The sequence below is a fragment of the Mauremys reevesii genome, linkage group 4 (assembly GCF_016161935.1).
Source record: "Mauremys reevesii isolate NIE-2019 linkage group 4, ASM1616193v1, whole genome shotgun sequence".
Lineage (NCBI taxonomy): Eukaryota > Metazoa > Chordata > Testudines > Geoemydidae > Mauremys > Mauremys reevesii.
In genome coordinates this window covers 30,715,336-30,738,759 of record NC_052626.1, presented here as the reverse complement: position 1 = coordinate 30,738,759, position 23,424 = coordinate 30,715,336, and the positions used below count along the sequence as shown (strand labels likewise).

Below are 23,424 nucleotides of genomic sequence, written 5' to 3'. Positions count from 1 at the left end.
AGTAAAAGTAAAGGCTTCAGTGTAGATGTTCAGGGGTGAAGGCCTGCTTACTCTTGTGAAGATAACCCTTTTTATATGGTGTATATTTCCTAAAGCTCAAATTAATATTAGGCAGTTCAAAAAAATGCCAGCATTCTAAGGGAGAGTAGAAATGATCTTTACAGCTTCTGCATGTTTCCTCTCCCTGTTTGATTTCAACCTAGTTGTATTTTTGTTTGTTTCCTTTCATCTCTGTGCAGTGTCAGGTTGTAGGAACCCTCCCAATGTAATGCAACAAACAACAACAAAAGCTACCCTTTCCTACAGCAATTGCCCCAAACACTGCAGCAGTTGTATTGTGTGCTGCAGTGTTTGAGAATGTTATTGTAGAATTTTTTTAATGGTTTTTATAAAAGGAATTGTAGTCTTTTTCAAGGAGCTAATGGGCTACAGTCCTTTAACAGAGACCTAAAAAGAAGTTTTAAAAATGTTACTTCTATATGTGATGAAGATGGTTGGAAGTGGTTTTCCCCCCAGACTAAAAACATTGACCTTGTCCTGCAAAGATTCATGCATGTTTCACTTTACTCACTGTGGAGTAGTCCTACTGAAGTCACAGTGAAGTTAAGCATAAACATGTCTTTGAAAGATTGTGCTTGTGTTTTTTTTTTTTTGCTTCCCTCCCCTTCCCATCAGGAATATCAGGCCTGGTCTTGCTTGAGGCTTTCTTAGGGATCTCAAATATGTTTGATGTGAGCCCTTACATCCTGTGTGAAGGGAAGGGCATCTTGAATGCTTAATAAAGGCATCCAGTCACTACAGAGCCTTCCCTGGGAGACAAGACCAAAACCAATGGAACTAATTACTTGAGTAAGGTTCAGTTATGTGACTAAAGATTGCAAGACTGGGTCTTAAATTCTAACTAATTGGTTTGTGTGCTTGTTTGGATGACCTGCATACCAGGAAGGCAGCATGAGCAAGAACACACATTTTGGGATGCTATTTTTACACCTTTCCCCTAAACAACATTGTGGTGCAGGAGGACTGGTCAGGAGCAAGTCTTTCTCGAGAATCACTAGGACACACTGCTGTGGGTGTGAGGCTGTGACGCTCAGTACAGAAACATGGCTTCTTGTGCATATTTCACATGGGTGGTTAAAAACCTCAGTCCCATTTTCCCTAATCATAATAATACCTTTTTACCATTAGGACAGCACATCCTGAATTATTTGCCTAATCTTGGGTTTTCACTTTTAAGCAGTTATATCGCTGATTTTATGTTTTAAAGGATATCTGTCAGAAAGTAAAATAATCTTTCATGCAACTTTCATTTAAATGATGATAATTGAAGACTGCAACTTTGGTTAACATGTAACAGATTCAACAAGGTTTGAATCACCTCTGAGGTGAAGGAGGACCCTGGATCTCCCGGTGACCAGGCTGGAACACCTTCACACTATTCCACTCAGTAATCAGGAACATGAGACAGTAGGCCGAATCCTGTTTACCTTTCTCATATCACTGATTTCATTCGCTGAAGCTAGTTGTGTGTTAGACAAGTAGAATCCAGTGAAGTATGGAGAGTTTAGTCTCCTGCTTAGCATTCTCATACAAAACTGTGCACCTCTACTGTGGACAGTGTCATAATTATTTTATGCATTAATCAAGTGTGGCAGAAGAAGAGCTCTTTGAAGGGAACAAGTCACAAGTATCAATGGTTTGATTTGAAGTTTTCTCTTCATTATGGTCATAAATCTTCTCCCATAGAACAAAAAGTTTGGAAATGTAGTACCAAAGTCTTAAACTGGATAACAATAACTCCACGGTGAATGTAGATTGCACTGAGACAAAAATCAGATGCAATCTGTATTTGTAAAGTGCTTTGCAAATGGTACTTTTCCTCCAAGGAATTCAAAATATTATTATTATAATATCAGTACTACTCCGTATGAAAACCAAATCCCATAAGTATGAGAAATCCCCAAGTTAGTTGGGTTTGTTTTCCGTAAGCCTTTGCCAGAATTCAAAATGGAGCGCAGTGTGAAGGCCACAGCAAAAGTTTTCTTGAAACAATATTGTTCTAATCCAATTTAAACTAGCACCTGATGGCAACAAGATTTCCTGCTACTGTATGAAGTGCACTGCCTCCCAGAAGTGCTGGAGTGTGTTATCTGAGTGGGGAAGGAGAGGAAATTGGCTTCTATAAAACTCTTTGCCCTGTTACAGCTAAAATATATACTTGAGCTCCTTTTAAGGTTTTTATCTCTTTATCACTTAACACATGGTTCAAATATGGGGAAAATCTCAGAAGTCCAGCTTCTTGGCTGCACGGTAGCTGCTATGCACTGGTCTACTTGTGTGAGGTAGCAGTGAGCTTGGAGGATTCCTCCAGTACTTCTGTCAATGCTGTCTGGAGTGGCTGATGACCATGAGTGCCAACCTTAGGGCAGACTGTCAAGAAGCAGGGCAGAGACCCCAAACTGGTTGTACGGTCTATAATTAGATTTCACTGATCCGGTAACAAAGTGTGAACTCCTAAAGCACTATAACAACCTTACCATGGAGTTACTGACAGTCCCTTTGGGCATTCCAGTCTATTTTGCCACCCAGGCAAGATGGACTTAGTGATGGTTGGTTGCTATAGACCAAAGCTCACAAAATATTCAGGTTGCTTCTGGTCACAAGAGACCAGTCACATACCTCAGGTCAATTTGTACCTCAGATTTCACACCAAAAATAATGCTTGTAGCCAATCCTATAGTAAACTATCTAAGGATTTATTAACTAAGAAAAGAAATGAGAGAGTTATTATAAGGTTAAAGCAAGCAAACAAATACACACAAATTACAAGTTACAGTCTATGGTTTCCAAAAGATGACAGAGTTGTAGTAATATGTCCACTCTGAATGTCTTTTAGGGGTGACCCTAGGGATCTCTGCTTCTGTTTCATAGCTCCCGCCCTGTGAATCTACACAACAAAAGAGATGAAAAAAAAATCTTCACAGCTATTTTTATTTCTTTCTTCCAGAATTCAAGCTGAGAGGATGAGCCCTTTTTCATGTAGCCTCTTAATGGGTGTGAAGGGGGCAATTAAAGTCTATGTATTGTGCTGTCCCACAATGGCCCATTTAGTTTTGATAGGCCTTCTTAATGGTCAGAAGATGATCCTTCCTGACTGGGTTCACAGCAGTGCTTAATTTGTGTCAGGGCTGAGTCCCGGCACCTCTAGGCTTGGCAATTCATAGACCCAGCACCTCTGAGCTTGCCATGTTAGTTATGAAAATAAAAAAATTGCTTGAACCCCAGCACCTCTTTAATTACAGATTAAGCACTGGTTCACAGTTATAAAGCAAAAACTTAAATATTACCATATAGCATGTGATAAAGATATTATAAGATTAATGCATGCGGCAACTGAAAACGTGTTTAGACTTCATGAAATATTTGTAAATTCAATACCTACCTTAACTATACTAACACGTGGATGAAACAGACAGGTTTCCAGCCATTAATTTATCGGTGCTTGGCAGCCAGCGTAAAGTAAAGTAGCCCCAAGGCCAGTGTCGATGGTTCAAGGATCGAGGTGATAAAAGGTTGTTTAAATCCACCATTTCCCCTCTTCCTTCCTCTGGTGTTATGAAACTGACAAATAACTCCCTTGTAAAATGTACCAGAAAAGCTGGCATTGAAGGGAACAACAATCAGAGGTTAAGGCAAAGAGAGTCTAAGCCAACCCAGACAGCTGAAGAAATTTTAAAAAGAGAGAAATGAATAAGTTGCTCTGTAAAAACTGCTTGTGGTGCAACTAAACCCAATGACTAACCAGAAGATAGTCACTGGTCTACTACCAACACCAATTAGAGATGGTAACAGATAAGCACATTTTTCTTAAGATAGCTTTAAAAAACAAAATAGTAGCTCTGAGAAATGACACAGCTGCTACGATCTGTAACAGTGGCAGCACCTCCCTGCTACTCTGTGGCCACAATCTAGGCAAATTACTTATCACACTGGTCATCTGATGGTTTCCTTTCCCATCTCTACTCACCCTATTGCACTATGTCTTCTTTTAATAGACTCATCTTAGAGCCAAATTTTCCAAAGGTGGGAAAGACAGAAGTAGACTCCCCTCAACATCTGAAGATGCCCCAATCACTCCTCCTGTTCCTGGTTTAAACACAACACAAAGACAAACATTCACCACCCACTCTCACACCTGCAAGAGGTTCTTTCCTCACCAATCTCTCTGTATCCTAACTGCAGCCAAAAAAGTAGTGCCTTCCCAAGGCAGTTAAACTGTAAAAAAAAAAACCATACAAAACTATGCAACATCATGTCTGCACCAAGTACAGTCTGCTGGCGATGGTATAGGAAACAACATAAAAGCCTTCGCAAACTCAAACTGAGTAATAATGTGTAGCTAGGGTGGGTCCTTTGGTTTGAATGACGCATTACAGGAAATCCCTCTACACTCTCGCCCACATCTTCAGTAGCAGGGCCCTATTCCAAAGAGCCTTCCTTAGGCACGTATGAAATTTGCAGTCAGCCCTTCTCACACACAAGACACTTACTTCCATGAACAGCTTCGGTAGTAAGATGTGCCTTTGTGCACACAATGGGTTGACTCTGTGGCACTGGATCTCTTGATCTCTAATCTGCCTCTACCCCTACCCCTGTCACACAATGAAGACAGACTTGAATAATTGTCTTTTATAGCAGGAGATGGGCCAAGGTGCACGTTTTAGATCAAAACTTCCCCAACGCTTGAGGTTGTTTATATTTGGGACTTTGGTTCAGCCCATTGTTTTGATAAAAGTCAGACATGAAGTTCACTTCCAAGTTTAAGGTGAAAAGGGACCACCAGATTATAGGAGCAGGATTTTATAATTGTACTATGAGAATTAACGTATGATTTGATTTCATCTTCCAGCCACCCTGTTTGAATAAGCAGCAAAGAATCCTGTGGCACCTTATAGACTAGCAGATGTTTTGGAGCATGAGCTTTTGTGGGTGAATACCCACTTCGTCTGTTTGAATAGCAGAAAGGAATGACCTCCTGGAACTATGGGATTCTGTTTCCCATATGCATTACAAATTGGGCCCTTTTTAGTTCTTTGTTTTAAGGTGTAGTTAGTAAGAGAGAGGATTTTGTATTGTGTCTATGTTAAGTAGATTAAAGGAACGTTGAAGGCCTGGGCCTCAATGTGAATTGTTTTGGTTATAAAACTTAGCAAGGTTTAATTTACAATGTTTTTTTGCTTGATATGAAATACTGCTGTTTGTATTCTCAAAGGTCTCTGTAAAAGACTGTTTGTGTGAATGAGGAATGCATGCATCAGGAAAAGATAAGATGTGAAGGCCAAAGTTAACCAGATGGTCAAGAAAGGAGGAGCGAAGACACTTATCGAGACTTATTGACACCAGAGAACCATCAACGTGCATCTATAAGTGAGGAAGGACAGATTGATGACCATGAGGTGGAGGCTGGCACCCCTAAAGACAATTGATTAAATCAAATCCAGGACAGGATGACCATCTCGGAGGTGTTTTGGAATGTTTACATCAAAAGATAACACCAATTAAGGAGTAACCAGTCATAAACTGACACAGCAAAATCCATAGACTTCAACAGAGAAAAAAAAGACTATAAGAACAGGGTGCTTTACCATGGGACTTTAAGTTTGTCTTGCCACAACCCCAGGAGCATCGGATCGTGACTGACAGAGCCCCTCTAGGACCAATCTGGCCACTAGATCGATCCAGATTCTGGACTGGTAACTATAAACATTGACTGGCGGGACTGTGTGTATGGTGTATGTGTGTGTGTGACTGAAAAGCATATGCTAACTGTATTCTCAATAAATGCGGTGTTGCCTTCTCCCCTATAAAAGATCTCGTGTGCTTTGTTTAAGCATAACAAGATCATCTAGTCTGACCTCCTGCACATATCACAGGCCACTAACACCACTCAATACCTGCACACTACACCCAGCAACTGAAATTAGACCAAAGTATTACAACCCTCAGAAGACTATGCTACTGTGGACCACAGGCAGAGAATAGGACAGAATGAGGCACACAAGTGCCAGCAGGCCCTGCAGTGGCAGGGAACTGATTAAATGAGATATACCCAGATGATCCTGGCAAGCAACCCCCATCCCATGCAGCGGAGGAAAGCAAAATCCCTCATGGTACCTGCCAATCTGACCTGGGAGGAAATTCCTTCCCAGCCCCGCATATGGTCATCAGTTAGTCCCTGAGCATGTGAGCAAGAAGCAAGCACCTGAGCGAGTATTCTCAGTACAATCTCAAAGCACCAGCCTTCTCCATCCAGAATCCCATCTCCAGCAATGACCTAAATTTGGGGGATTGTATCCCAGATATTAGTTTTGGCTTATGGTGACTGGGGAACAGATTGGATGAGTAGCCTAGTGGGGGGAGACTAGAATGGGGCCCCAGAGGAGCCTGGGAATGGAAGCAAAGGAGATTAGGACCACTAGAACACACTCCTCTCCAGAAGTTGGAATGGAATCCAAGTTTCCTGATTCACAACATTGCTTCTTTGTCAGCAAACATCTGTGAGACCCACTGGTAAGGTGGTGTATCTCATGCTCTTGTAGTGCTGATCCACACTGAGGAGGACAACATATTATTTCTATCAGTTACTTCATTAGGTAAAGTGGGAGAGGTCTGGGCAATGGATCTAAAGGTTCCAATTCTGCTGATGACCCATGTGGCACCATATTGACATCCACATGATGCAATTCTGTTTTTTTCCCCTTGTTCGTTTTTATAAAAACTTGGTGAGGTACACACAGAAACTACTTTAAAAGAACATTAATTTTCCAAAGTTGAGCACTCAAAAGTTAAGAAATAGCAGGATTAAGGTTGCCTGTGCAACCCTAATTCAGCCGTGTGCATATGCATTATGATACTGTGATTACCTTGCCTCACATAGCTGACACAGCTGGCCTGACATAGCACTACAGTTCAGAAAACCAAGCCCACACGTTACATTTAAATCAGAGATGGGAGGAGTCTTCAGAGCTTCTGCAGATGTTCAGACACTTGTTGCAATGGCATATTGCAGTCAGGGCTAATCGCTTGAGCAAAAGTACTGGAAGAGAGGGCTGGTTGTTCCTCTGCAGCCATCCCAGAAAATGGGGTCCTGAAGTGTATAGAGAAGGTAAGTGACCCAGCTGCATGGTGAAGCAGCCTGATCAAGAGACTCTCCAGAAGTCCATCCACAGAACATTGAGGTCTGTGAACCCATTAACCAAGTTCATTTCCACTGAACGAGCCTCATGAGATCACACTTCCTCGCAAAACACTCATACTCACCCAGAAAGACTCATTTCTTTGGTAAACAACTAGTACCCTGTGTTGTGTGCCCACAAGCCTCCAAGGTATGGGTGTCAGGTAATGAAAAAATTGGCCAATGATATGAAGACATACCTCTCACAGGCACCACAGTGGCACTGTTAGGTTCAGCAAAAAGGAAAAAATGGTCCAACTACTGAATAGTTAAATGTTTCATTATTGTTTACACTCTTTTGCTTCTCCAGGCTAGCTCCATACTTCTACCCAACCCTAGGAATATGGGTCAACATTAGTATATGTCTGAACATGCCATTTTATGTAGTGTGGGGCCCAAAACTGGACACAGTACTCCAGATGAGGCCTCACCAATGCCGAATAGAGGGGAATGATCACATCCCTCGATCTACTGGCAATGCTCCTACTTATACAGCCCAAAATGCCATTAGCCTTGTTGGCAACAAGGGCACACTGTTGACTCATATCCAGCTTCTCATCCACTGTAACCCGTAGGTCCTTTTCTGCAGAACTGCTGCCTAGCCATTCGGTCCCTAGTCTGTAGCAGTGCATGGGATTCTTCAGTCCTAAGTCTTCCTCAAAGTCTTTCTGCTATACCTGCTGTGACCATGTGAGACTCACTGTTGCGGTGCCTCCCGATGCTCATTCAGTAAATGAGCTTGCCAGCCTCCGGAGCGCTCTCTGCAGGCCAGTGTCTTGCCTTGCTGCTGGCCTTGATGCCCCTCCCGGACCCCGGTGCCACTTTCTCTTGGGTGCTGCCCTCTGGCAGTACCCCCCCCAGTTTCTGGGTCTCCCCACCCAGGGGAACCCCCACCCACTATCACCACCTTGCCTCAGTATAAGGCTACTGCCAGTCACCATCTAGCCCCCACTCACTGGGGCAGACTGCAGTTTACAAGCCACTCATCACAGGCAAGGGGGGCTTGTACCTGCTGTCTCCGCCTACCCTTAGGCTGCCCCCTGCAACCCCACTACCTATTTGGCCTTGCACAAGGTCAGCAGTCTGGGGAGTTGCCAGGCAGGAGCTCCCCAGCTCCTCTCGACTTTCCCCAGCCCTGCTGCACCTCAGGTACCCTGGTACACTCCCCAGCAGCCAGGCCCGTTTCCCTCCACAGCTAGAGGAGACTCTCTTTGAGCCTCTGGCTCACAGCCCTTTTATAAGGGCTAGCTGAGGTCTGTTTGGGGCATGGCCCCCAACTGTGCCTGCTTCCCCAATCAGCCTGGGACCTGCTTGCCCCAGCCACAGCCCTCTCCTGGGCTGTTTTAAACCACCTCAGGGCAGGAGCGGTTGACCACCCTGCTATACCCACCCTCCAGTTTTTCTCCACTTCTCTTTTTACATTAGAAAGATCAGGTCTGCTTTTTTTTTCTTTCAAGATGATCTTGCCAAAGACCTACAGCAAAAAGATTAACTTTTTTTTTTGAATCTGACACCACCTTCATTCATCCTAAAGGAGAAGTAAAGGGCAGAAAACAAAGCCACAATGCTTCCTTACCTTAAACTTGAGCCCCAGCCTAAAACTTAATTCAGATCTGAACACTACCCACTCAATGCTAGTCTGTTTTATTAACTTGTAAATGGGCCCCTCTGACTTGTATTCCTATACACAATAATAATGACTCGTATTTGTTTCAGTGGGAGGGAATCATTGAATTATTCTGTAAATTATACATTCCTTGACTTTTGTCATCCCTACTTGGCTTCATTTATAAAAATCTATTGTAAAAAAGGAAGCCAGCAATATTTTTTAAAACCTCATATAAACAATTGATGAATTATTCTACATACAATTTTCCTGGAACACAGACACATAATTACTCATTGCATTGGCTAAACTTCTTCACCCATCACTCTCTTGATTTCCTGTTAGGAAGTCAACAAGTGGCAAAAACTTTCTCAATTAAATCCTTCAAATGTTTGAAACATGTCTGTGTCCTTAAGTATTTAATTACTGAAATTGATAGTTTCAGATGCCACCTGTGTTGTAATTTTTGTAAATTCAGGACTAATGACCATAAATATGTTGGCACGTACCTGTTAAATGGATTTGGGTATCAGTTTTTAATAGGAAATTTCCTTTTTTCCTCAGAGGGAATTCAGTGTTTATTAACTGTGCTGGATTGGACATGTTTTCTACATGGAAAAAAGTGCTATAATATTCCACAGAAACGGTTTACACCACTGTAGTTACTGATGTGCTTTAGGTGAGTAATCTAGAATACTGCAATACATTAACTGACATAACATTTCTTCATTTCTCTTTTGGTAATGAATCCCATCCAATAGACTTTCATCCCATCCTGTCCAATAATATAGATAATTTAGTCTAATACTATACTACTGTAACACAGAGACTCCTTCGCAAAGGGTCCTCTGTTCTTTGCAAACAACTCTTACCTCAGACCTGACAAACTCACTATGCCAAACACAGGTTTTACAGGATCTTTACCCATAAAGAGTAACATGCAAGGAATCTACCGAAAGCTTGTAACTTGTCGAGATTCATAATATTGAGAGATGTATGTATGTGTAATATTTAAGGAATAATGTATTTATATTGAAAGTACGTTTTATGGACTTGGAGTAGAAATTAGTTACCAAGAGATTGTGTGTCTTGATGATGTCCCATTCAGGCAAGGTGGAGTTGTAACCTTGCCCTGTTTGGCCAATGATGCACTGCAAGGCTCAGTTGTTTAACGTTGTTTGTACAATACTAAGACTTTGAACAGGAAACCATCAGAGGCAACTATAAACAATCAAAACCCCAATGGTAAAAAAAAAAAGTTTTACAACAAGACAGAGGTTCACCCTATGAGTAGAAACAAAGGGCTGTTTTCAGTATAACACAGAGGGAGAAGCACTGTCTATTCATTCACTGAGGAAACCCCTTGTGGAGTGGGGCTGCTTTCATGAACGTTTGGATCTTGGTTCTTGGGAAACCAGCCAGTTCTGCAACAGACTGAACTTTTGGGTGGGGAGGAAGGGAAATCTACTTTATGAGATAGGAAAGGTAACCATTCATAAATGTAGACCCAGGTTTGTGTTTCATGATTTTGTTTTGCATTGTAGCCACTTGTTTTCATCAGTCTCTGATTTCTAGTTAAATCATTGTTCTTTCTTCAATAAACTTACTTTTTTTTTATCAGAAGTGCTCACAAGTGCTGTCTGGTTTACAGGAGCTGTGGTGTGAGGTAAAACTTGTGCTCTGTGGTACACTGCACCTTTGGGCACAGAGAATCTGGAATTTCTATGAGTAGCTAAAACAATGAGGAGTCCTTGTGGCACCTTAGAGACTAACAAATTTATTTGGGCATAAGCTTTTATGGGCTGAGGGTTTTAGCCCACAAAAGCTTATGCCCAAATAAATTTGTTAGTTTCTAAGGTGCCACAAGTACTCCTCGTTGTTTTTGCTGATACAGACTAACATGGCTACCTCTCTGAAACCTGTGAGTAGCTAGTGTCAGGGGATAGATATCACAGGGGAACGATTGAAAGGGACTCAGGGACTGGGTGCATCTACTGTTAACCTGCAAGGTGATGTTAGGCCTGACATAACCCAGAGGAAAGTGATTGAATGGCTGAAAGATTGACAATGTCAGGGAGCCAACACTCAGCTACCACAAGGAAGACTCCCTCTTGTTGGCAGCAGTGGGTGCCCTGAGAACTGTCACAACCACATATTACCATCCTATCTGATCCAGTCCCAGGCCTACCCACCCAAGAACGTACATGCCCATCCTATTCCATCAAATCCACTATTATCCAACACCTAATCATACTGTCCTCTTTGATATCTTTCAGTACCAGATCACCTAGTACCATCCAATGCCCTCTCTAGAATACTGCTGGTATGTTGTTGATTTGTTTGATTTAATAAGTGCTGGAAACTAATATTCTCTATTTATCCATAGCATAGGTACAGTATGGGGGGCAGCAATAAAGTCCAGTTTCCCCATTGGTATTCCTAATAATTTCTGTTTCTGGTGCCATTTATACCTTGGCCTCACTGCTGAAGATGCCACTGAGGATGACAATGATTGGGTAGGAGCATAAGAGCAGCACCACTTGTTTCACAGAGTCTACCCATCACGTTCATTCACTCAAATCTTAGCCAGATTGGAATCAGTGACAGGATAATAAAATATTATCTATTTCACCACCAATCCCATCAAGCCCAGGAGCTATTTGTTTGAGAATCCCTAGCGATGGAGTTGGCACCTCTATTTCTCCACCAGAAGTTGAATTTGCTGGCTTTCCGTATGTTGCTCTAGGCTCATAGTCTTGGTCAAACATTTGCTTGACTGGGAACTTGACAATTTTTCCTCCCACCATGGGTTAAAGCACTTGACGTATTGATACCATATATGAACAAAGCAGGCAGCGTGTATTACATTAGAAAATATATAAAAATTAATTCCTTGTCATTCTAAGTTTTGTTCTAGTGCTGTCCGGCTTCCCACAGGTAGCAATATAATAGAATCATAGAAGTATAGGACTGGAAGGAACCTAAATAGGTCATCTAGTCCAGTTTCCTGGACTGAAGGCAGGACTAAATAATAGCTAGAAAATTCCTGACAAGTGTTTGGAGGTTTTTAAGAACAGGTTAGACAATGACAGAGACTCCACGACCTCCCTAGACAATTTGTTCCAGTTCTTTACTACCCTGACAGGAAATTTTTCTAACGTCTAACTTAAAACTCCCTTGCTGCAATTTAAGCCCATTGCTTCTTGTCCTATCCTCAGAGGTTAACAAGAACATTTTTTTACCCTCCTCCTTGTAACAGCCTTTTTCATACTTGAAAACTGTAATCATTTCCCACCTTGGTCTGCTCTTCTCCAGACTAAACAACCCCAATTTTTTCGTTCTTCCCTCATAGGTCATGTTTTCTAGACATTTAATCATTTTTGTTGCTCTCTGGATTTTCTCCAATTTGTCCACATCTTTCCTGAAATGTGGCACCCAGAACTGTACACAATACTCCAGCTGAGGCCTAATCAGTGCAGAGTAGAGTGTCTTGCTTACAACACTCCTGCTAATACATTCCAGAATTATGTTAGCTTCTCTTTGCAACAATGTTACACTGTTGACTCATATTTAGTTTGTGATCCATTATAATCCCCAAATCCCTATTCGTAGTACTCCTTCCTAAGCAGTCATTTCCCATTTTGTATGTGTGCAACTGACTGTGCCTTCCTAAATGGAGTACTTTGCATTTGTCCTCATTGAATTTCATTCTATTTACTTCAGACCATTTCTCCAGATCATTTTGAATTTTAATCCTCCAAAGCACCTACAGCTTGTTCCAGCTTGGTATCATCTGCAACTTTTATAAGTGTACTCTCTATGCCATTATCTAAATCATGGATGATTTTGAACAGAACCGGACCCAGAACTGGTTCCTGCAGGACCCCACTCATTATGCCCTTCCAGCTTGACTGTGAACCACTGATAACTATTCTCTGGGAATGATTTTCCAACCAGTTCAGCACCCACCTTATAGTAGCTCCATCTAGGCTAGCTTGTTTATGAGCAATAAGGGGTCCTAGCACATGTAAATAAGATGGGCAGGAAGATAAATACAGTTCAGCCCATGTGTGAAGGATCATCATAGTTTTATCCATTGTCACTACTCAGGAGCACCCTCTTGTGGCAGGCTGTGGCATGACCGACACACCTGCTTCGGTCTCCTTCCTTTGCACTCCCCAGCAGTAGTTCAAACAGGCTTTCTGAGTATAAATAGCCCTTGTAGAGTTAATTTATGACAGAAGAAAGCCCTATTTACGTATATCATAAGCCAAGACCCATAACGATAATCCATATGGTTCTGGTATCCCTCACAATGCCCCAGTTCTCCAGTACCTTTCAGCATGCCTCACCATAGCCCCTCTAACTAGCAAGTTTCTTCAACCTGTTTCAAACTCAGGTTTCATTTTAGTTCTTGCCTGGAGATATCAGAAGGCTCACAATGTCCATCATTTCCCAGCTTTTAGCCCTCTCCAGCCCTCTGGCTTCAGCTTTCTATCACCAAGAGCCAGCAGGCATCTCCATTCCTATAAACCTTCAGTTCTCGCCTGCCTTCTATGGCTGAGGATATTTGGCTCAGGAAAGATAAGCAAGTTCTCCCCGCCACTGATTTCCTAGCCCTCAGCCCTTTCCAGCCTCCTGGCACTAGCTCTAACTCAGGAAGTCCCATCCCACTGGCTTCCTGGTAATTCCTCCCTCTTTCCAGAGAGAGCCTGCAGAGAGCTATCTACAGCTTTCCCCCAAAGACCTTCTCCTCCAGTCTCCTGACTCTCATCAGGTCCCTCATGGATCTTTTATAGCCCCCCCAACCATATTACCCCCCCCCAATTGACTAAAGTCAGAGCACCAGTTCTGGCACATGGGCATTAACTGTGGCCAGCAATCCTGTGACACCACTGCTTTGCTTTTTATTGTGTAGCGAGGGCTGAACAGAGAGTTTCTCATGTTAGTGCTAACCACAGGGACAGAGTGAAAAGGAGCCTAGAGATTCCTCCTGGAATTCCCTATTCCTGGCACAGCACAGTTCACACACCTTTTTAAAATTATTTTTTAAATTTGTATTTATTTATTTCCGTAAGGGTTTGGCCCAGAGCCTTGTGAAAGACAACCCACATCAGTCTCTTCTCCCTGCTGCTCTTAAAGTCACACAAATATTCAGGGCAAGCCTTTGGGTTCTCCACCAGTTTGGCATCGAACAAAGAGGGATGTGAGCCTTCAAATCATCACCTGCCTTGTTCTCACCCATGTGATTCATCTGATTGACGTGAGCAGAACTACCTCGATGAATTAGGGATTTGGGATCAAGCCCATGGCTGGTATTATACTTATTAACTGCCAAAATCCAAATCCCAACACCTCCACCCCTCAAAAGAACAAAATCCCTGGAAACCAAACCACCATGCTCTATGAACGGAAAGCCAGGCAAATAGGCAGTTATCTTGCCATCATCAAACAATGCCTAAAATCCCCATTTAAAATGACAATACCAGAAATTCTAAGTCTGTTTTTGCATTACCAGTCACAAGCCATGTAGAACACAGTGAGACATAGAAAATCCCAGCTAAGGGACAAGTGTTCCACATGCCCATATACATGGTGTTGGTAAAGGTGTGCTGTAGGCACAGGACTGGGGACCAGGAATGCCTATGTTCTAAATTGACTCTGACATAGAATATTCTCTATAGCCCTGGGCAAATCACCTAATCTCTCTGGGTTTTTCCCCAGCTGTAAAATGGGAATTATTGTAGCCCCTTCTTCTGTCCCAGTCGGACACCAGCACTGTTCTCCTGCTAAGCAGCTGTTTAGGCCTTGTAGGTCAGCCTTCCAGTGAAGGGGGAATCAATGATATAGAGTCTGGGTATATTCTAAGTGCAGCTTGCTTTATTTACACATATACACCAGCTCTGGAATGGGGGATAAGGTGTGAAACAGCATGCAACACACTCTACTTTCAGGGATCTCAGCCCAACACTAATTCCCTAGTTTCCAGAGAGAAACTCTGCTCAGGAATTGACTAAAAATAGACCAGGGCACAGATAAGGTGCCCAGACAGCAAGTGTGAAAAATCAGGACAGGGAATGGCAGGTAATAGGCACCTATATAAGACAAAGCCCCAAATATCAGGACTATCCCTATAAAATCGGGACATCTGGTCACCCTAAGCAACTCTTCTGCAGCTTACACAGCTCCCTCTCCAAGGGCCACTGACTCTACACAGAACCTTGCATTACCACAACCAAAGTCAACACAGCATGCTTCCTAAGGGTATGTCTACACTACGGGATTATTCCGATTTTACATAAACCGGTTTTGTAAAACAGATTGTATAAAGTCAAGTGCACGTGGCCACACTAAGCACATTAATTCGGCGGTGTGCGTCCATGTACCGAGGCTAGCGTCGATTTCCGGAGCGTTGCACTGTGGGTAGCTATCCCGTAGCTATCCCATAGTTCCCGCAGTCTCCTCCGCCCATTGGAATTCTGGGTTGAGATCCCAGTGCAAAAACAGTGTCGCGGGTGATTCTGGGTAAATGTTGTCACTCAATCCTTCCTCCGTGAAAGCAACGGCAGACAATAATTTCACGCCCTTTTCCCCTGGATTGGGAGCTCAGCCAAGAATGCAAATGCTTTTCGGAGACTGCGGGGACTGTGGGATAGCTGGAGTCCTCAGTACCCCCTCCCTCCCTCCATGAGTGTCCATTTGATTCTTTGGCTTTCCGTTACGCTTGTCACACAGCACTGTGCTGTGGCCTCTGTCTATCATAGCCTGGAGATTTTTTCAAATGCTTTGTCATTTCGTCTTCTGGAACGGAGCTCTGATAGAACAGATTTGTCTCCCCATACAGCGATCAGATCCAGTATCTCCAGTACGGTCCATGCTGGAGCTCTTTTTGATTTGGGACTGCATCGCCACCCATGCTGATCAGAGCTCCACGCTGGGCAAACAGGAAATGAAATTCAAAGGTTGGCGGGGCTTTTCCTGTCTACCTGGCCAGTGCATCCAAGTTCAGATTCGTTTCCAGAGTGGTCACAATGGTGCACTGTGGGATACCACCCGGAGGCCAATACCGTCGATATAAAGGGCCTCGTTGTGTGGACGGGTGCAGGGTTAAATCGGTTTAACGCTGCTAAATTTGGTTTAAACGTGTAGTGTAGACCAGGCCTAAGACTGAACATTTGTTCACACAATAAGAAAATGAACTTGGAACAGCGCTGCCTGTCAGTGGCACAGCTAGCTCCCAGCCTGGTCACTAGGTAACCTAGCAAGCTCAGCTGGGCCCAATGAGCTCCCTCCAAACAATTGATCTCCCTGATTGCTGGCTGCCCTGCTCAGTCTGCAACTTCGGCCTTACAGCAGCTAGTCATGTGTGTATCATGCCCACAGATGCACTTACCCTGCTCTAACTTCTGCTTCCTGCTCCAGCCTGTTTACAATCCTTGCTCCAAGCCTTATTTCCTGCTTCATTCTGGTTTCTGACTGCTGGCTCCCCATCTTGGCTACATCCCTGACTATGACTCCGGTTTACTCGTTGGCTTAGGCTTTGGCTTCTGACTCTGGTTCTGACCTTCTGCTTGGAGACTAGTGCTTTGCCTTGGACAGGTGCCTGATCTCTGGATCTACACTTGTCATTACCTGAACTGCCACCAAAATCGCCAGTCCATGTCCTGCTCCACCTGCTAGGTAGGCCGCCCATGCCCTGGCAGCTTATACTACCTCACATCACTGCATTTATTTTAATTCACAGGACATAGTTCATCACAGGAAATTAGTCTGCTGAATTAGAGGGCCTCAGAGAGCACACCCAAAACATTTTAAAAAATTACTCATTCTTTTGCACCGTTTGTGTTTCTGGCTTACACAGAATTACTTTGTTTTGTTTTGTTTTGATACTCCTTGCATTGGCTCCTAATTAAAACATTATAAGTTGATCCTTTAGCATCAGCACACAAAGGTGGCTTCACGCAGCGCTGCCTCATCATGGATTATGGAGTAACTCATCCAGAGACCTTTGTATTGGTTAGTTTCCATGAGAGTGTCAACACTGGAGTTCAAATGACAAATGCCTTTTTGAAGAGTTCCCTAAGTGGTCTATTTAAGAGTTCGTCTTCATCGTTAAGTGTTATTATTGTCTCTCTGAGAGTTGGATTCATTTTAGAATTCTAAGATTATCATCAAATGTAGCCTTAAGATGTATTTGCATAATTAATCTTACCTCTTAATATTGCTTATTTAAAAACTCGAAACCTTGTTTATCGTGAACAACAGTGTGTTTTTAATTTCTTCCAAAAGGCTAATTCACAGTAAGTTTATGGGAATATTGTATATACTGTGTGTATGCACAGTGTACATTGAGTGTGAATTTATATACTTCTGGGGTGGCTAACATACACCCCACCGTCACCTTCACATTTAATACAGAGATGAGGATTGTGGAAAGTGCAGAGCCCAGCATGAAATGCTCTCTTTGAATCCAAGTAGCCTGGCCACTTAAGTTAAGAGGGAAGACCATAGGATGACAGGGGCAGCAGGTTTGTATAATTTTTGGTGGTGCCCAGAATGGGTCCAAGTCCCTCACTCTGAAATTATCAGAGCAACAAGTTCACAAATAGTCTTTACAGTTGAATTCTATTTTAATTAGATGGAATATTTGGATTAAAAGATTTAAGACCCCAGTGTTCAGAAGTTTTGAGATGTTCAGGTCATGGGTTTTGGTGTGGCCCATGTACTGGGATAAGGGTCCAGCTGTAAAATGTGGAGACCAGTGTGAATTCCAAATCCCATTATTTTGGGGCATTCAGATGAGGGATTCTGGTTTGGGCCCATCTATAGTCATAAAGGGTCAATTTAAGCAACCTTCCTTATAATACCGTAGTTATGTCTGATTGTGACACGCAGAAGCATAAAGCAGTTAACTCCCCAAATTAGGTATGTGCATAGAAGCTAAATCACTATCCTGCACGGGCAGAGTGAGTTCTGCTAGTTGGGTTCTTTCCATGACATAAGGATGATGGGAACACTTCCCAATTATTTCCCTGAAATAACATATTCTAATTCTATTTGTTACTAATGTGGTTAAAACAGTACTATAGATCTCAAAATCTTGTGCCAAAAAATCCCAAACCAAAGCCAAAAATCTTGATAAATTGCATCTCTCTGATTATGTTTACATTTCCCTCCTTCTGGTGTTGTCCATTTTTGCTACATAATACAATCTGTGATTGTAGCAGATGATTTAAAGACGTCACACTACAGAGAATCTAAAATTTGAGGACTTCATTAACTCAGCCAGAGATTATGGGCCTACTACAGGAATGAGTGGGTGAGGTTCTGTGGCCTGCAATATGCAGAAGGTCAGAGTAGATGATCATGATGGTCCCTTCTGGTCTGAAAGTCTATGCATCTGTTAGAATATTTTTTATTTTTGTAACGCTCCCATTTCAGCTTCTTCGCTTCCTCTCTCCTGATAGCTAAAACCACATCTTTAAAACTACATTAGCACTACTTTAGAGCTCAGGCAGCAATAAACAAGCTCCAGAACAAGGGAGCATGAAGGTTTGTAGATAGGCAACTACAATAGTGATGTTTAAAATTAATAGACGGGAATTATCTCAGCAGCAACAACTATATGTGGCAACTGATGAGTAGGAAAATGTCATGAGTGCATTTGTCATGGGGGGACTGTAACAGAAGTATAGTACAGTGCACCCTCGGTTACTTACAGACTAGATCAGAGCTACCATTCTTCCAGCCCTTAGTGTGGTTAGTGCTTTCCACATACCAATATCAGATTCAACCTCCAATCCAAACCAGTTTACAGACAAATCTGCTGTCCCTGAGTGGCTCAGCCACTACTCCCGATGACATTATGTCATTAGCCATGACAGGCTGCGGGAACATTCTGCATGCATCAAGGTAAACTTCTTATCAGTCTCCCTCTACTGCAGGAATAAGATGGGAACAGAATTTGTAAAAGACTATTACTGCGTCTTGTTCCTCAGGCAGATTATCTACAGATTTCTGATGACGTGCCAAAATGTTAACTCACAAAGCTCAAGAACATAGCTTCTGATGGGAAATTACAATGGAGCTAGCCTTGCTTGACACACTCCCCAAGAGCATCTGGGCTAGCTTCTCTGCTCAGAGAAAAGGCTTTTATGCTCTTACTGCCAGTTACAAGGTGGGGTCAATACAGCCCCCATTTGTTAGGGCCAGGGACAGCTCTAGGTATTTTGCCGCCCCAAGCACTGCAGGTAGGCTGCCTTTGGCAGCTTGCCTGCGGGAGGTCCCCGGACCCGTGGATTTGGCGGCAGCTTGCGGGAGGTCCGCCGAAGCTGCGGGACCAGCGGACCCTCCGCAGACATGCCGCCGAAGGCAACCTGCCTGCCACCCTCGCGGCGACCGGCAGAGCGCCCCCCGTGGCTTGCCGCCCCAGGCACGCGCTTAGCATGCTGGTGCCTGGAACCGCCCCTGGTTAGGGTCAAGCCATGGGCGGCTGGTGTGCACTGGTCAGTTACCAAGTTGTGGTCAAGGGATGTGTAAGTGGAGTTGGGATCTACCTGGGTTAGGATGCCAGGAAGTCAGGGTCATGCATCAGGTGACAGACAAGAAGCAAGTAGTGGAGTCAGGGACAAATCAGGGTCAGGAGCTGGAATCTGGGGTTCACAGTAAGGCAAAGTCTGGAGCAGAAGCAAGCAGGTGGTCTGCATCATTGCTCAGACAGCTCTCCATGCTGGCTTCCTGTTATATACACCAGCATGAGTTAATCAGTAGGCTGCAGGGAGGACACCACTCAGGCCCCACTGAGTAGTACTTCCTGCAGTGTCTAGCTTCATGAGGTCTTCCGGTGGAACCCCAGCCTGAGCTCCCAATGGCGATGCAGAAGCATTGATGGCCCAGAACCTCCGTGGTCCCAGGTTTTAGTCCTGCAGGGTCTAACACTAGCATAGGCACCAGTTTAAATTAAAATAGCCAGGCTACCACTTCTCTTTTCACCTGAAACGGATGTTTAACACTGCAATACCATGTTATAACATTGTGTCCCAACATCATGCTTCACCACCACATGTAGTCAACTCATGGTCAGACTCCAGTGAAGAATGTTCCATCATTGCACCACAACATGATTCACAGGCCCTGGAAAGACTTCCAAGCAATGACTGAAACGTAGGGAATATATTTCACACTATATCACTTTATTTACTATTTGACAGCAGCTAGATGCCTTACAGTACAGAAAAGATGACGTGACACCTCCCACTCTCATCCCCCGCCTTCCATGAAGAGTTTACAAATTAGTTACAGGCAGTGACACAATGAGCGGGACAACAGCACAATCAGGAAGATGGGGGCGAAGGAAGGGCTGGTTACAAATTAAAATTACATGTGCAGCAAAGGTGAGTGTACAGCATACAATACATTTTATATAAATAAGTGTCTGACTCACTTCTTGCGGGTGTTGTGGCCTGAAGGAGACATCTGAATGAGGAGGGGAAAGTGGTCTAGTAGGCTGGGAAGGACATTTTTAGTGAAATGTGGTAAAAGACACTGAGATCGCTTATGAATATATAATTAAGATGGTCACGAAATTCTTAGAATTACACTATGTTGTGATCTGGTGTCTGGCCATTTCTCCCAGGCCTGTTGAAAAGTCTCTTTTTTTAGATTACTAGTTAATAGCTGTACATAGAAATCGCTGAGTAAGTGCTGAATATTTTCTTCTTAATTCGATATATGCATTTACAGCCTCCACAAAACCAGTCCTTCAGTGATTTGTTCAAAAGAAGTGTCAGAAATCTGAGGAAATTTTCAGCAGCACAAGCACCTACAACAACGAAACTTTATGCTGTTCAGTAGCAAATCAGCATGTTTTCTGGTGGAAGGATTTCAGTAGAAAGCCTTCCAATGTCAAGTTTCCCCAAGGGTCACCATAAATAACAGGGAGAAAAATTGTTTACAGATGAGGAAAATATTTAGATTGGGTCCTTCTGAGTGATCAGTTACACAGGTAAACCCTACAGCAGTACACAGAATACATATCTAGCCAGGTGCTTGGTTGGCAGTTTCCCTCTGGATCGCCCTCGACAAATCACTTGTTAATCAGTTCAAACTTGCTTACATTGGTACCTTCATATTGACATGCTTTGGAAGTGCCTTAAAAAAAGTCAGTCCATCTGTCTCTGTGCCAGTCCATCTGCAAACATGAAATCATTTCCAGTCCGTTCTAATCATTCCATTTCACCACTGTATCTTCAACACTTAACTTCCCCTTTATCTAAACAGAACTCATCTATGTTCTGCAAAAGAACCTCTGTCCAAAGCACTTACACTATGGCGAACTGGCTCTTTGGAGATCAAGGAAGTTATTTTAAAGGTGTGCTTTTCTATGCACATTTCTTTGCTCAAGTTCCTGGATTCTTTGTTTTGCTTCTGCTTTTAACACTTCAGCAGAAACTGATGCCCCATTGCCTGTCCACCAGGTCCCTGACCCTGAACAGTGCAGATCAGTGCTGAAAAACTTCATGTGTGTTAAAAAAAATAGAATAAAACAGAGACTCACTTGAGAGCAGGGGATCCCTGGGAAGCGCTGGGATATAAGGAAATTCACTGAGGTGTGGCAGCACAGATCTTCTGTCTTCCCAGCTCCTGACTCCGGCTGGCTGGCTTAGCTGACCTCCGCCCCACTCCGAGCAAGGCAGTGAGTGAGAGAGTCTGGAGGAGGATGGGGGAGGAGATTGTGCTTCAGTTCCTGCTGCTCTTGCTGGTACCACTGCAGAGGAGTGAGACTATCAGTTCCCTCCTGCCTCACTCGCTCAGAGGACACGAAACCAAAACCACATACTGAGGTGTACAAATCACAACTAGAAAATAACCACACAGCCATATGCTCTACAATATGCACAACTGTTCAAACCTACACAAACACATCGGTGGTCACAGACATAAGCAAGTCTAGCATATATACACAAATCCTAGACACAGGGACTAAACACACACAGCCCAGATATCGCTGTGTGTAGTATGTCTGGATACACAATGTGCACACCTACATGACACACACAAAGCATACAGAGTTTTATTTGTACGGCAGTGGCTCCTAGAGGCCTCATATGAGATCAAGGCCTCATCATGCTAGGTCAGTGGTTCCCAAACTGGGGGTTCACGAAATGTTACAGGGGGTTCTCAGGAAAAAATTCCCTAATGGCAGACAGAGCTATTCCTAGAGACCCCGGGTGCACGGGACCAACAGCTCGGAGCCCCTGGACTTCCAAGAACTAAGCAGATCAAAGCAAGCATCTCTATCACACTGAGGAGATTTAAACTTCAAGACCCCTTCTAGGAAATGGAAAGGGAGGTGGATATTTTTTGCTGATTTTAAAATTAAATAGGCAGCTAGTATTTTTTTTAAATTATTATGAAGAACAAGTTTAAGCTTTGTTGTAACGTGTGTTGTTTATCTGAACTGCTCAAGACCTGAATGCTTGTGTAGGAGGAACTCTTTGAGTTGGCTTCTTAGATATCTTCATGCTGTTTCACATCTGATACTTCTTGATGAAACATAGGAACCTTGTCTTATAACAGGCTTATTCAAAGTGATACAAGCTACAAAAGTGAGATTTTGGAAGAGTGTTGCAGTTTTTATAATGTAATAAAAATAGTGTAATGATAAATAATTAATAGTGTGTAATAAGCATGTCATAAAAACAAATTTTATATTTCCAGGATCACTGCTTTTATAATTTATACTCAGGTAAAAGAGAAAATCCCTGGCAATATTCATTTTTAGGAGGAGGTTCATGAGACTTGACATTATGGTGAAAGGGGTTCACAGGGTTGTTAAAGTTTGGGAACCACTGTGCTAGATACAGAAACATTATTTACATAAACATAATGAAAGACAGTCCATGTGAGATTCTGCAGGGACCGGAACCTGGGTCTGTGGGTTGCTCAACGCTTCCATGCTTCTACCCCACAGCTGTGATGAGGCCATATGCCTTATCACATAGACCTTGAGGAGATGAGCACCACAGGAAGTTCCCCTCAGAAGGCCCGACTGATAACTGCACTCATGGCCACTGATTGGTCCAGGCACTCTGTTTGAGCCCAGGAGTTGTTTCAGGAAGTGTCCATGCAAGGTGACGGACTGAAAGTAGAGAGACGATCAAAAATAATATTGGTGAACAGAATCTCTTTTCTAGACCCCCAAGTCTGATGATTAAACCCCTGATTTCCAGAGGCGCTGAACACTGGAGCTCTACCTGAAGTCAACAGGAGCTGTGGCTGATCAGTGTCTCTGGAAATCAGACTCTTGGACTCTGGACACATCATTCTCCATTAGAATCCACTGTAAAGGAATTATTTTTATACTTCATTCTCTGAAGCAGGCATCTTGGATGGAATTGTATCTCCACCTCTTGACCCCTCTCTCCCTCCAAAAAAAGAAAAAAAAGAAACAGACCACAATAAAACCCAGCAAACCCAGCATAGTTGTGGTTGGTTTTTGTTCTGTCCATCCATTAAATACAACTCTTCTCAGTCCAGTTCATTGAGGTGGAAGCTGTACAGCTTGAGAGTAACTTGCCTCTGA

At 43.2% G+C, this 23,424-nt stretch overlaps 2 protein-coding genes across 6 annotated transcripts in view; one reads left to right on the top strand and one right to left on the bottom strand.

Annotated features, from left to right (window-relative positions):
* The window catches only part of DGLUCY (D-glutamate cyclase), a 97,868-nt gene extending 92,051 nt beyond the window's left edge, over positions 1–5,817 (top strand). Inside the window, exon 17 of the transcript XR_005597530.1 lies at positions 5,273–5,817. The gene's annotated coding sequence lies outside the window, so the exon portion shown is untranslated. The remainder of the gene's footprint in view (positions 1–5,272) is intronic.
* Positions 1–23,424, bottom strand: part of GPR68 (G protein-coupled receptor 68) — a 45,352-nt gene extending 21,928 nt beyond the window's left edge. Inside the window, exons 1-2 of one of the 5 annotated variants that reach the window (XM_039534368.1) lie at positions 23,296–23,424; positions 21,397–21,606 (exon numbers count right to left, since the gene is read on the bottom strand). The gene's annotated coding sequence lies outside the window, so the exon portion shown is untranslated. Of the gene's footprint in view, positions 1–3,442; positions 3,653–4,217; positions 4,365–20,096; positions 21,031–21,396; positions 22,025–23,295 lie in introns of those variants that run through there. The other 4 variants (XR_005597531.1, XR_005597532.1, XM_039534371.1 and 1 more) reach the window with 4 other exon arrangements.